At 39.9% G+C, this 11,411-nt stretch overlaps 1 long non-coding RNA gene across 1 annotated transcript; it reads right to left on the reverse strand.

Moving 5' to 3' along the window:
• Positions 1-3,116: 3,116 nt before the first annotated feature.
• LOC124291914 lies at positions 3,117-11,013 on the reverse strand. Its single transcript, XR_006902314.1, has 4 exons — positions 11,003-11,013; positions 10,712-10,715; positions 4,622-4,626; positions 3,117-3,220 (listed from the first exon to the last, which is right to left on the reverse strand). It is a non-coding gene; the product is annotated as an uncharacterized LOC124291914 (long non-coding RNA).
• Between the last annotated feature and the right edge of the window lie 398 nt (positions 11,014-11,411).

Raw genomic sequence — 11,411 nt, forward strand, 5'->3', positions numbered from 1 at the left:
CATCATTGATACTTACTACACACTTTATGAATACGAAAGCATGTGTTGAATCCTGAATTTAGCTCTAAGCTAATACACAAGTTGTAACTTTGCACCAGACGTCGTTGGTAAACAAGGGTAGTTTTTAACTTTTCTTCGAAAGGTTGTTTGAAACACTTGCCTGCCTGTTCTACGGTGCAAAAAATAACGGTAAAGAATATTTTACATCATTTGACTACCACACATACTATGACTGAGTGAGTGTAGTTTTACGCCGCGTTTAGCAATATTTCAGCAATATCACAGCGGGGAACAATAATTATAGGCTTCACACATTGTAGCTATATGGGAAATCGAATCATGGTCGTTTTGGGCGTGACGAGCGAACACTTTAACCACTAGATTTAACCTAAAGATTGAACTGAAATATTGCAATACTTTACCAACAGATGGCCCCAGTCGGCCAGTACACTGCTCCCGAAAGTGACCATGCGGGACTTGCTCTGTCTGGGAACTACCTACTGAAGGAATAAATGGTGGGTAAGCACTAAGTTATGCCATCTCTATGACAGGATCATGCAGGGCATGCATGAGGGGTCCCTATCTACCATACCACCTAAATCTACCAGTCAAGTGCAGTCAGCATTTGGCCTACTGGGGGATGCTGAGAAAGACTGGGAGCCACAGAGTGTAGCAACCCTAACTAGCTGGTCTGTTGCTGCAACAACATCCTGACTGGACAGCCAGGCCCTATGACCGAACCTACCCCACAGTACAGTCGGCGGGGACCTACGCGGAAGCGGAGAGACTGTGGGGCCACCATTAGACAAAAACTCGTCCCATCGGTCTCTCGGAAAGCAGTGTACTGAAGTCCGTGTAGAAGTGGGTGGTGAGACGCAACAGCAAATCCAGAATGTGCCAGGGTTCCTGCGTCTGAAAGAAATGAGTCATGCATAGGCATCAGGAATCACACTTCTCACGAATGTAGATTTGTTTACTAACAGTGAGTAAGGTAAGAGTTTCTCCCGTTCCCCCATCCCAAATAATATGTATAAATATTCTAGAATTATAAACAAAACTTAACACAACAATTACTAGAGAACTCACAAAAAATGATTAAAAGTCCAAAATTTAAGTTAGGGCTAGGTTTAGGGTTTGGTTTAGAGTTGGGGGAACGGAAGGAGCTCTTTCCAAAGTTTGGAATCGAAACCTGGCAATCGGCATGGCGAGCCAACACTTTAACCACTAGGCTACACCACCTTTCCGTTTACATCCAAGAAAATAGTATCCACCATTCCCATCTATCTCTACATGGCTGTATACTTTGAGGGGATGAGTGTGCACTATACATTCATAAGACATCGTCGTGAAGAAAATAGAGTTTGAAAATCTGCCAGGTCTTCTGTCGGGCCAAATCTCCCACGTCCACCGTCCTATTAGGTAAGGTAATGAATATTTCATATCACTGACACTCACTCACTCATCATTGATAGTTACTACACAGTTTACGAATGCGAAATGCATATGCCGGATTGTATAAATATACCTGTAACCTAACTCTCTTCTTGGTCGTCCCTCGCCTCGGGATCTTTCCTGTTGTGCTTTCACACCCGGTTGAGAAAGTAACTACATAATTTGTATAGGAGCCAGTGCGGGGACTCCAAGCGGGGTTCAGTCGCTCGATTACGACAAAGAGTCAGCTGGAGATGACAAAGGGTAAACCAGACACCTTACGTAACCTAATCCCAGTCGCCGAACCCGAAACAAAGGGTAACATTGACTGAAAACACCTCAGTTTGCACAGAGACATTTTTCCGATTTAACGTGAGCCGAGTGAGATCTGATAATAAGTTTCTTTATTATTAAAACAAAACAAAATTCCTTTAGATTAATTACTGGTTTGAATTTATCTAAGCAAATATAACTAACACATAAAAACAGCTTATAAGGTACAGGTGTCATGCGTTTTAAAATTCAAAATTACAAGTTAAACCAAAACTGACATAGATGTATTGCTGATTCAATACAAATGAATTAAACCAAAGTAACACAATTTAAATCAACTGTTATTCGTGGGTGGGAAATTGTAATTTTTGTTGTGCCTATCTCTGCTCATCGCATTCGTGACCCACTCGTGTTATTCCGGGACAAGCTGAATACCGATTTCATATTGACGTATGAACATCAGAACTACTTCAAACATGTACAGTATTAAACATTACGGAAACGCTCGAAAACATTAACCCGCTTTAACCAATAATTATGATGATAATTTGTTGAAAACATATTCTAACCAGCTGTTCACAATTTACTTTCAAATGTACATTTCTATAAGAATCACAAATTAATTTCCCCTTAATAGGCAGTTAAAATAACATTTTTTTTCAGCTCTAATAAGTGTGAATAGATGCAAAAAAATACCTTTAAAATATATTTCAAACTGGAAGTTCATCGAAAGTCTTCTTGGGGGTTATGGAAAAGGGCGAGTGGTGACGGATGCGGGAGTGGGACAAGTCTTCTCGGGGTTACGGAAAGGCGCGATTGGTGACGAATGCGCTGGTCGCACAATGTCCGTATTCAGACATTTCAGTGAGTTGGATTTGATGCCGCCAGTAGCAGTTTGTCAGTTCTTCAACACCACTGCACTGACTGATGCAGTTTGTGACGGGTTAATACGGTTTGTAATTTACTCCCAAAACTCTGTTTTTGATTTTCAAAAGTGCTTACCATGTAGTTTAAGTTCGAGTACAAATAATGTTAGAGACTGTGTGTAAATTGTAGTAATGAAGCTGCAATACATGACCCACCAATTTGACAATAACAAACTGGTAACATTTGATGAAACAGTACAACAGTGAGTGAGTGAGTTTAATTGTACGCCACACTCAGCAATATTCCAGCTAGATGGCGGGGTACAACAGTGTAATGTAGATAATGTCACTGCCAGCTATGGGAAGTAATTCGCATCAAATCGTAGTTTGGTTAAGAATGTTAAGAAAGACTACGTCAGAGTTTGCAGCACATAGCCGCAAAACAAGAGGTGGTAGTAATATAGGCATCAAACGTCTTAAAAGTAAGGAAGATAAAAATCCAATAAATAAATCAATAAATCAGTAAATGAATGAATAAATCAGTGGTGATAAAGAGAAATGGTGGTGCGTTCATAAGATGTCTGTCTTTGAAAAGTTTGTTAACGTTTATACTTCCTATCGAAATTGAAAGTCCAGGTTCCCGGCCCTATCTTTTAAGAGTATAGTGAGCTGGACTAGACAAGCCTGCGATTGATATTATGAACTACGGTACATACAGTCAGGGGGAAGATGACACGCACACAAGCAAGTCCCTGAGTCTGGTCACCCTCTATATACCGTACTTCCTCCACTTGACGATCGGGAGTCTGACTCTTTCCTCACCCGTGAAGGTCCGGGTTAGAATGAACATTCAGTAACCCATGCTTGTCTTAAGAGGCGACTTACGGGATCGGGTGGTCAGGCTCGCTGGCGGTTGACACATGTCATCGGTTCCCAATTGCGCACATCGATGTTCATGCTGTTGATCACTGGATTGTCTGGTCCAGACTCGATTATTTACAGACCGCCGCCATCTAGCTGGAATATTGCAGAGTGTGGCGTACAACTTAACTCACTCACTCACTGACTCTTTCCTCTGTAATGGTGAAACTGAGGTGCTGGCAGAATGAGCTTCATTCTAAAATTCGAACTCACAATTAGCGATACGCATATGTTTTAAAACCATTGGATGTTTTAAGTGGTATTATTGATAATTTAGATAATATCAATGGTAGACACCCATTTCCTCACAGGGTTTTGCTGTCAGATTTCCAACCTCATATTTAATAAATACTCACGTAACACATATTTAATTCAACATTTTAAGCGCCACTCGTGCCATATCAAATCGTTCTTCGCCTCCATTACCCCTGTCAGCTTCCGGTTCCACTACACTAAATCAGAATCACATGCTCCCTGAGCGAGCACCGTATGTAAACAACTGAAGAAACAGAGACATGTGACAGCTGTGATTGGATGAAATAGTGTGAGATGTTTTTGCTTTTTAAAAACACATCCATCCAGTAATTAAAACTGACCACAATTTTAAGTATTTAGTGCTGTCATTTTTATCACCATCACTTATGCTTATTGTGTGTACAGATATTTTCCAGTAGGTGACATTTGGTGCGGAACTGGGGTTAATGTGTTCCGCTTTCTGTGCTGGGAAAATGTAGTTCAAAGGCCAGACTGTACCCATGTGTACCTGGAATGGCTGTTGATAGCCTGGATAATTTTTGAAAAAATAAAAGGTTACTATAGAAGTCTGTGGGAAAACATTTGGTGTTGTGTAACCTTCCATTTCAACGGAGTGAAGGAACAGGGGAGTTAAATCTAAATATAGTTGTTGAATCACATGTTCGCCACCATTCGTGACCCACTCGTGTTATTCCAGGACAAACCGGATAGCGACTCATGTTCCTCTGGAAGGATTTCATATTGGCGCATGAACATCAGAACTACTTTAAACAAGAACGATGATTCTATTCCTGTTTGATTCCAATGCTACTTCATATGACATTTGTTTTCATTTCACACATATTATCTCGAGCACATGATTACATAAGTGTAACTTTGTCTCCGGCAACCACGTTTAGTTGACAAATGTCCAGTGTTCCGGGAATGAAGTATTTCTTGGGGGAAGTGGTGAAAACTCAAATGTTTTGACATAACTGAACATCGTTCTTTACAGAGTTTGAGTTGTTGACATCTTTTGAGTTGTTGACAATCCATGGTACCACCTGTCACAAACGCGTTTTTTTAGGTATTACTTCCTTGTTTATAACACACTTCCCATCAAAAGTTGAGACTCACTCGTGTAAATACAGCCTCTTACTTCAGGCAACTGTTCTAAACTACATTTTGCAAAATAGTCCATAGCCTACTGTTTAAAGGTACTGTTTACACATGAACTCATGTATTGTAAAACAAATTCGTAACGTTGAATATATTATTGTCATGAGTTTAATAAATGATAAAAATCAGTGAAAATTGGCGATTTGTTAACAAAACTTCACACCAAAAACGCAGCTGCTCACATGCTCGATGTTTGCACATGCTTTTCAGCAATTTGATGCATGATCCTCGTGCTATTCATCTGCATATAGTTTGCAGTTGGTTCCCCAAAGTTAGTGGAGAAATCAATCTTCGATGTAACATATAGTGAGTGTTTTAAGTGAGTCTAAACTTATTGACGGGAAGTATAGTACCGGGCAGAAATAACTCTTGAGTGACTTGGGTGAAATCATGGAACTTGGGTGACATCTATCTTGACTGACTTGGAATTAGCGTGTTATCACCCTGGAGTAACTTCAAAATAGGCAGATATCATTTCTGGAGTGACTTGGAACTAGGGTGATATCGCTTATGGTTTACCTTTACCTGGGGTGATATCACTCTGGAGTGACTTGGAACTAGGGTGATATCGCTTATGGTTTACCTTTACCTGGGGTGATATCACTCTGGAGTGACTTGGAACTAGGGTGATATCGCTTATGGTTTACCTTTACCTGGGGTGATTTCACTCTGGAGTGACTTGGAACTAGGGTGATATCGCTTATGGTTTACCTTTACCTGGGGTGATATCACTCTGGAGTGACATAGAACTAGGGTGATATCGCTTATGGTTTACCTTTACCTGGGGTGATATCACTCTAGAGTGACTTGGAACTAGGGTGATATCGCTTATGGTTTACCTTTACCTGGGATGATATCACGCTGGAGTGACATAGAACTAGGGTGATATCGCTTATGGTTTACCTTTACCTGGGGTGATATCACTCTGGAGTGACTTGGAACTAGGGTGATATCGCTCATGGTTTACCTTTACCTGGGGTGATATCACTCTGGAGTGACATAGAACTAGGGTGATATCGCTTATGGTTTACCTTACCTGGGGTGATATCACTCTGGAGTGACTTGGAACTAGGGTGATATCGCTTATGGTTTACTTTACCTGGGGTGATATCACTCTGGAGTGACTTGGAACTAGGGTGATATCGCTTATGGTTTACTGACTTGGACCTGGGGTGATTTCACTCTGGAGTGACTTGGAACTAGGGTGATATCGCTTATGGTTTACCTTTACCTGGGGTGATATCACTCTGGAGTGACATAGAACTAGGGTGATATCGCTTATGGTTTACCTTTACCTGGGGTGATATCACTCTGGAGTGACTTGGAACTAGGGTGATATCGCTTATGGTTTACCTTTACCTGGGGTGATATCACTCTGGAGTGACATAGAACTAGGGTGATATCGCTTATGGTTTACCTTACCTGGGGTGATATCACTGGAGTGACTTGGAACTAGGGTGATATCGCTTATGGTTTACCTTTACCTGGGATGATATCACGCTGGAGTGACATAGAACTAGGGTGATATCGCTTATGGTTTACCTTTACCTGGGGTGATATCACGCTAGAGTGACATAGAACTAGGGTGATATCGCTTATAGTTTACCTTTACCTGGGGTGATATCACGCTGGAGTGACATAGAACTAGGGTGATATTGCTTATAGTTTACCTTTACCTGGGGTGATATCACGCTAGAGTGACATAGAACTAGGGTGATATCGCTTATAGTTTACCTTTACCTGGGGTGATATCACGCTAGAGTGACATAGAACTAGGGTGATATCGCTTATAGTTTACCTTTACCTGGGGTGATATCACGCTGGAGTGACTTGGAACTAGGGTGATATCGCTTATGGTTTACCTTTACCTGGGGTGATATCACGCTGGAGTGACATAGAACTAGGGTGATATCACGCTGGAGTGACATAGAACGGGTGATGTCAGTCTGGTGTGACTGAGAGTTGTGCTGTGATCACTCTCTAGAGACTTTGTCCAAGGCTGTGATCACTCTCGAGTGACTTAGGCCTTGGCTGTGATCACACTCGAGACTTTGATCTTCTAGGCCAAGGCTGTGATCACACTCGAGTGACTTTGGCCTTGGTTGTGATCGCTCTCGAGAGACTTTGGCCAAGACTGTGATCACACTCGAGAGACTTTGGCCATTATTTATGATTTACTTGTAAATCACAGGCGGTGGGGTAGCCTAGTGGTTAAAGCGTTCGCTCGGCACGCCGATCGCGAAGACCCGTGGTCAACTCCCCACATGGTCACTATGCGTGAAGCCTATTCCTGGTGTCCCTGGCCGTGATGTTGGAATGAATTCAATGGGAGCATGCATTCCAATATCTCAAATTGATACCCACCTTTGCATGTTTGACACCATTCAGGATTGTTCACGATATATATGTAAATCAAACATCTTTGTGGATCATCAATGGTGATGTGTATACAGTACACTAAACATACTGGACACTCTGCATTCAAGCATATATTGTGACTTCTGTGACTCAATATCAGGTGTCACCAGGCATGACGTCTAGTATTACGTTCCCCACCGTAAGCATTTTCAGACTTCTGGGGGCGGCTTCAGGTTAGCCGTTCTGAAGGTAATACGTGAAGATAAAACGACTGCGGATTCAGTTCCAGGTTTAGATAAAAGTGGTTTATATCTACATGCAAAATCCACATCGAAAACAAAGGAATCTTATCCATTCTCCTAGCACTTACGTAGACCAGCGAATTTTAACTATCAACATCAGTGTCACCTAGGTTTTGTTTGGTTCAGTATTTGTTTGTACATTATGGCATGTAGTTGTATGACCATGAGCTGATGTCACTCAGGTTTGGGTAGTGAGACTTGTACACAATAAAGCTAGTAGAATGTGGACATAATTAAGACAGTACTTTATTACAGATAGAAAACTGTTTCTTATTTAAAATGCCAAATTTAATAATAGATTATTCTGGGCAGAAAAGCGACGGTACCGTGACCTAAATTAACAATCCTCGTTCAGGGCTAACAGACGCGTCTCTGGGCCCAACGTTAAGACGGGCGTTAACAGGAGAATAAATGATAAATAGTTTGGATACGGTTTACGTACAGCTTAGATATCTTCTCTAAATTATTTTATTACGTCTGTGATTATCGTAAACCATATGGGGCAATATTTACGTCTTAGTTCTACTACCAACGCATCTTAAGAACAGGAAATCCAGATGAAGCTGTCGTGTCAGTTCAAAAGTCCATGATAAGCCGGGCTCCGTCTCGCATATCGCAAGTTGGCGCGCGCACAGGGAGCCGGGAAGCAGCTTACATTCCACAGATGTATTGTGGGACGGTTGACATAAGCCTAGTTAGCTGCCGTTGCAGTGTGGCTGAGACAACTTTTTCCGTCTAAAAAGTTAAACGTAATGTTTCCACCAGTGATGGTTGCCGAATGAAGCAACTGCCTGCCACGAAACAGGGTGCAACTGATTTTTCCATTTTACTACATCATTTTTTGTATTCTCCGCCCGATCTCTCGCTGGCCGAGGTTTGACATTTCTCAAATGACAGACTGAAGAAGAATCGAAGGACCTTCAGAGTAATGCACAGCATTACCATATCAATATAGACGATAGGCAATTAGGCATACGACTCTTTTCACTACACAATGTAATTTAATTACTGTTACATTTTTGCACTGGGTGTTTTGTATTCTTTGTTTTTGTTTGTTTTTGTTTTGTTTTCGTAAGTAATTACTGATCCAAAGACACTGAAGAGGGACCGTATCAATATGTTTGGATATGTAATATTCCCATCGGAGAGATGATATTTCTAAAATTAAAACTTTGCATACCACCCCGTTATTAAAAAGTCGGGTTGTTAATTTTTTTAAACAAGCCTTCTTGGCATGAAGAACGGGAAAAGCATGAATTCGGCTTCGTCTGTTTGAGAAACATTCCTCTTCAGAGATATATATTATAAAATATTGTCCCAGACAAGTGGGCACTTAGGAGAAAAACAGTTTTCGCAAGCCTAACAGTCCTATAATCAACAACAAAACAAGTATAACTGCATCAGCTGTGCGGTACACAGCATTTTTATTGTCACCATTCCCAACATGATACAATACTTAAATATCTACAAACTAACTAACTCTGTTTCCACTCACATAAAGAATACTTGTTGCAAAAAACCGTCGGCATGATGCTTGTTACCACACAATATACGTGTGTATATTACCAGTACATATGAAAACGGTTAAAGGTAGTGAAGCCCGACAGGTAAAACCAGAGATAAAAACATGTTTGTAAAAAGCTCTGGAACCGTGTTCCCTCAACGTACGCAGCACTACCTCTACTGGAGGGTTTACAGTAGCAAACATAGAAAATGTCACATTGCCACAACATCATAAACGAATTTCAATTGAAGCATACCAATGTTGGTATTGTAACGATCTACAGTCACAGAAATAAATTATGAATATTTTATCGGATCTGAAGCCCATTAAATATACATATGAATATGAATGCAGCCCATTAAATGCAATACACATATGAATATTACATCGGCTCTGCAGCCCATTAAAACCCTAACTATAGTTTTCAGATAACAATGGATCACTTTTTATATAACTAAGAAATGTGGTTGGGAACGAGACTTACATGATCATATTACAGTATTATATCGGTTCTGCAACCAATGTAAATATACACATGAATATTTTATCGGCTCTGAAGCCAGAACCCTAATCTAACAAAATACACATATGAATGATTTATCGGCCCTGCAGCCCATTAAAATCCATATATGAAAAATATATAATGCTCTGAAGATAATGAATGTTATATCGTGTCTGCTCGCCTCTGCATCCCTTTAAACTACATAATGAATATTATAAAGGCACTGAAGCAGGTAACAACGGATCACCTTTTTATACATCGGTTTGAAAATATCATCGGCAAATGTTATTTGTAAATATCACTTAGTGTTATATTGATATCAGCAACCAATGAAAATATATCAACTCTGAATTAGTTAAACTACATCGGCTCTGAAGCCAATGAAAATACACATATGGATATTATATCGGCTCTGCAGTCAATGAAAATACACATATGAATATTATATTGGCTCTCCAGCCCATTAAACAACATACATGAATATTATAAAGGAACTGAAGGCCATGAAAATACACATATAAACATTTTATCTTCCAACTGATATCAATTATATCTTAACACTCGTTGATAAAAGTGAATATATCATCGGCAAGCCTCGGATATCAACTCGTGTTGATATAATTGATAACAGTAGACACTTGGGTGAGATTCTCTATATATCAACTCTGCAGCCCATTAAACTACATACATGAATATTATAAAGGCACCGAAGCCCATGAAAATACACATTTTATCATCCAAAACTGTTCCACAGGAGATATTGCTTCTATGAGATCATACGATTTATTATATTCTTTTATAAAGGGTGAAATACTGTAAATATTGGTGAAAATATAAATGTTTTTTTCACTGAGTAGAATATCACTTTGCTTGGAACTCAAGGGCTAGATTGTAGGTGGGTTGCGTAATAAAATGCAGACATACTCGATGTCTCGGTCATTTATAAACAGTGATCAAAATATAACGAATAAAATATTTTGTTAATGTTGTCAAATAACATATGTTTCATCTCGTGGTCTGCGCCACTCGTGAACATATCAACTTTGTCAGGCCACTCGATGAAATATACATGCTATTTGACAACATTAACAGAATACCCTCTATATCTCCGAGGAGATATCATTTTGGCAGTACAGTGTACATTTCTCAATGAAAACTAATGAAGAAGGATTTTTGATGACCTGGCCTCGTGTTTACTGATAGCAAATATATATATTAACACTCGTTGATAAAAGTAAATATATCCTCCTCGGCAAGCCTCGGATATTTGTAACTGTATCAACTCGTGTTGATATATTTGACACTTGGGTGAGATTCTCTATATATCAACTCTGCAGCCCATTAATTAAACTACATATATGAATATTACAACGACTTTGAAGCCTATGAAAATACACATATGAATATTATAACCCTAAGCCAATGGAAAGACACATTATATATGACTATTATATAAGGGCTATGTAGCCAATGAAAATACACATGAAAATTATAACTCTTCTGCAGCCCATTATAACCCTAACCCAATATCAATATTATATCGGGGCTGCTGCCTATTAAAATCCTAACTATAATTTTGAGATAACAATGAATTCCGAATTTAGTCTATCCTATCCCCTAAAAATTACAAGTGATGCTCTTTCGCCTACTACGTTAACCTTGGTGCTGACATCGAATGTGAAACTTTCAGCAACCCCCAACTACGTCAACCTCATCGTCTTTCTCATCTTCTGCGGCTGCTCCATCGTCCTCATCCGACCGATGATCGCTGAGGACAGTGACATTTTCCAACCGGAATATGCGGGATGCGTACATTTTGTCTTGAGCTGAGGGTAGGTGCC

The sequence above is a fragment of the Haliotis rubra genome, unplaced genomic scaffold (genome assembly GCF_003918875.1).
Source record: "Haliotis rubra isolate DU_JTF1 unplaced genomic scaffold, ASM391887v1 Scf501, whole genome shotgun sequence".
Classification (NCBI taxonomy): domain Eukaryota; kingdom Metazoa; phylum Mollusca; class Gastropoda; order Lepetellida; family Haliotidae; genus Haliotis; species Haliotis rubra.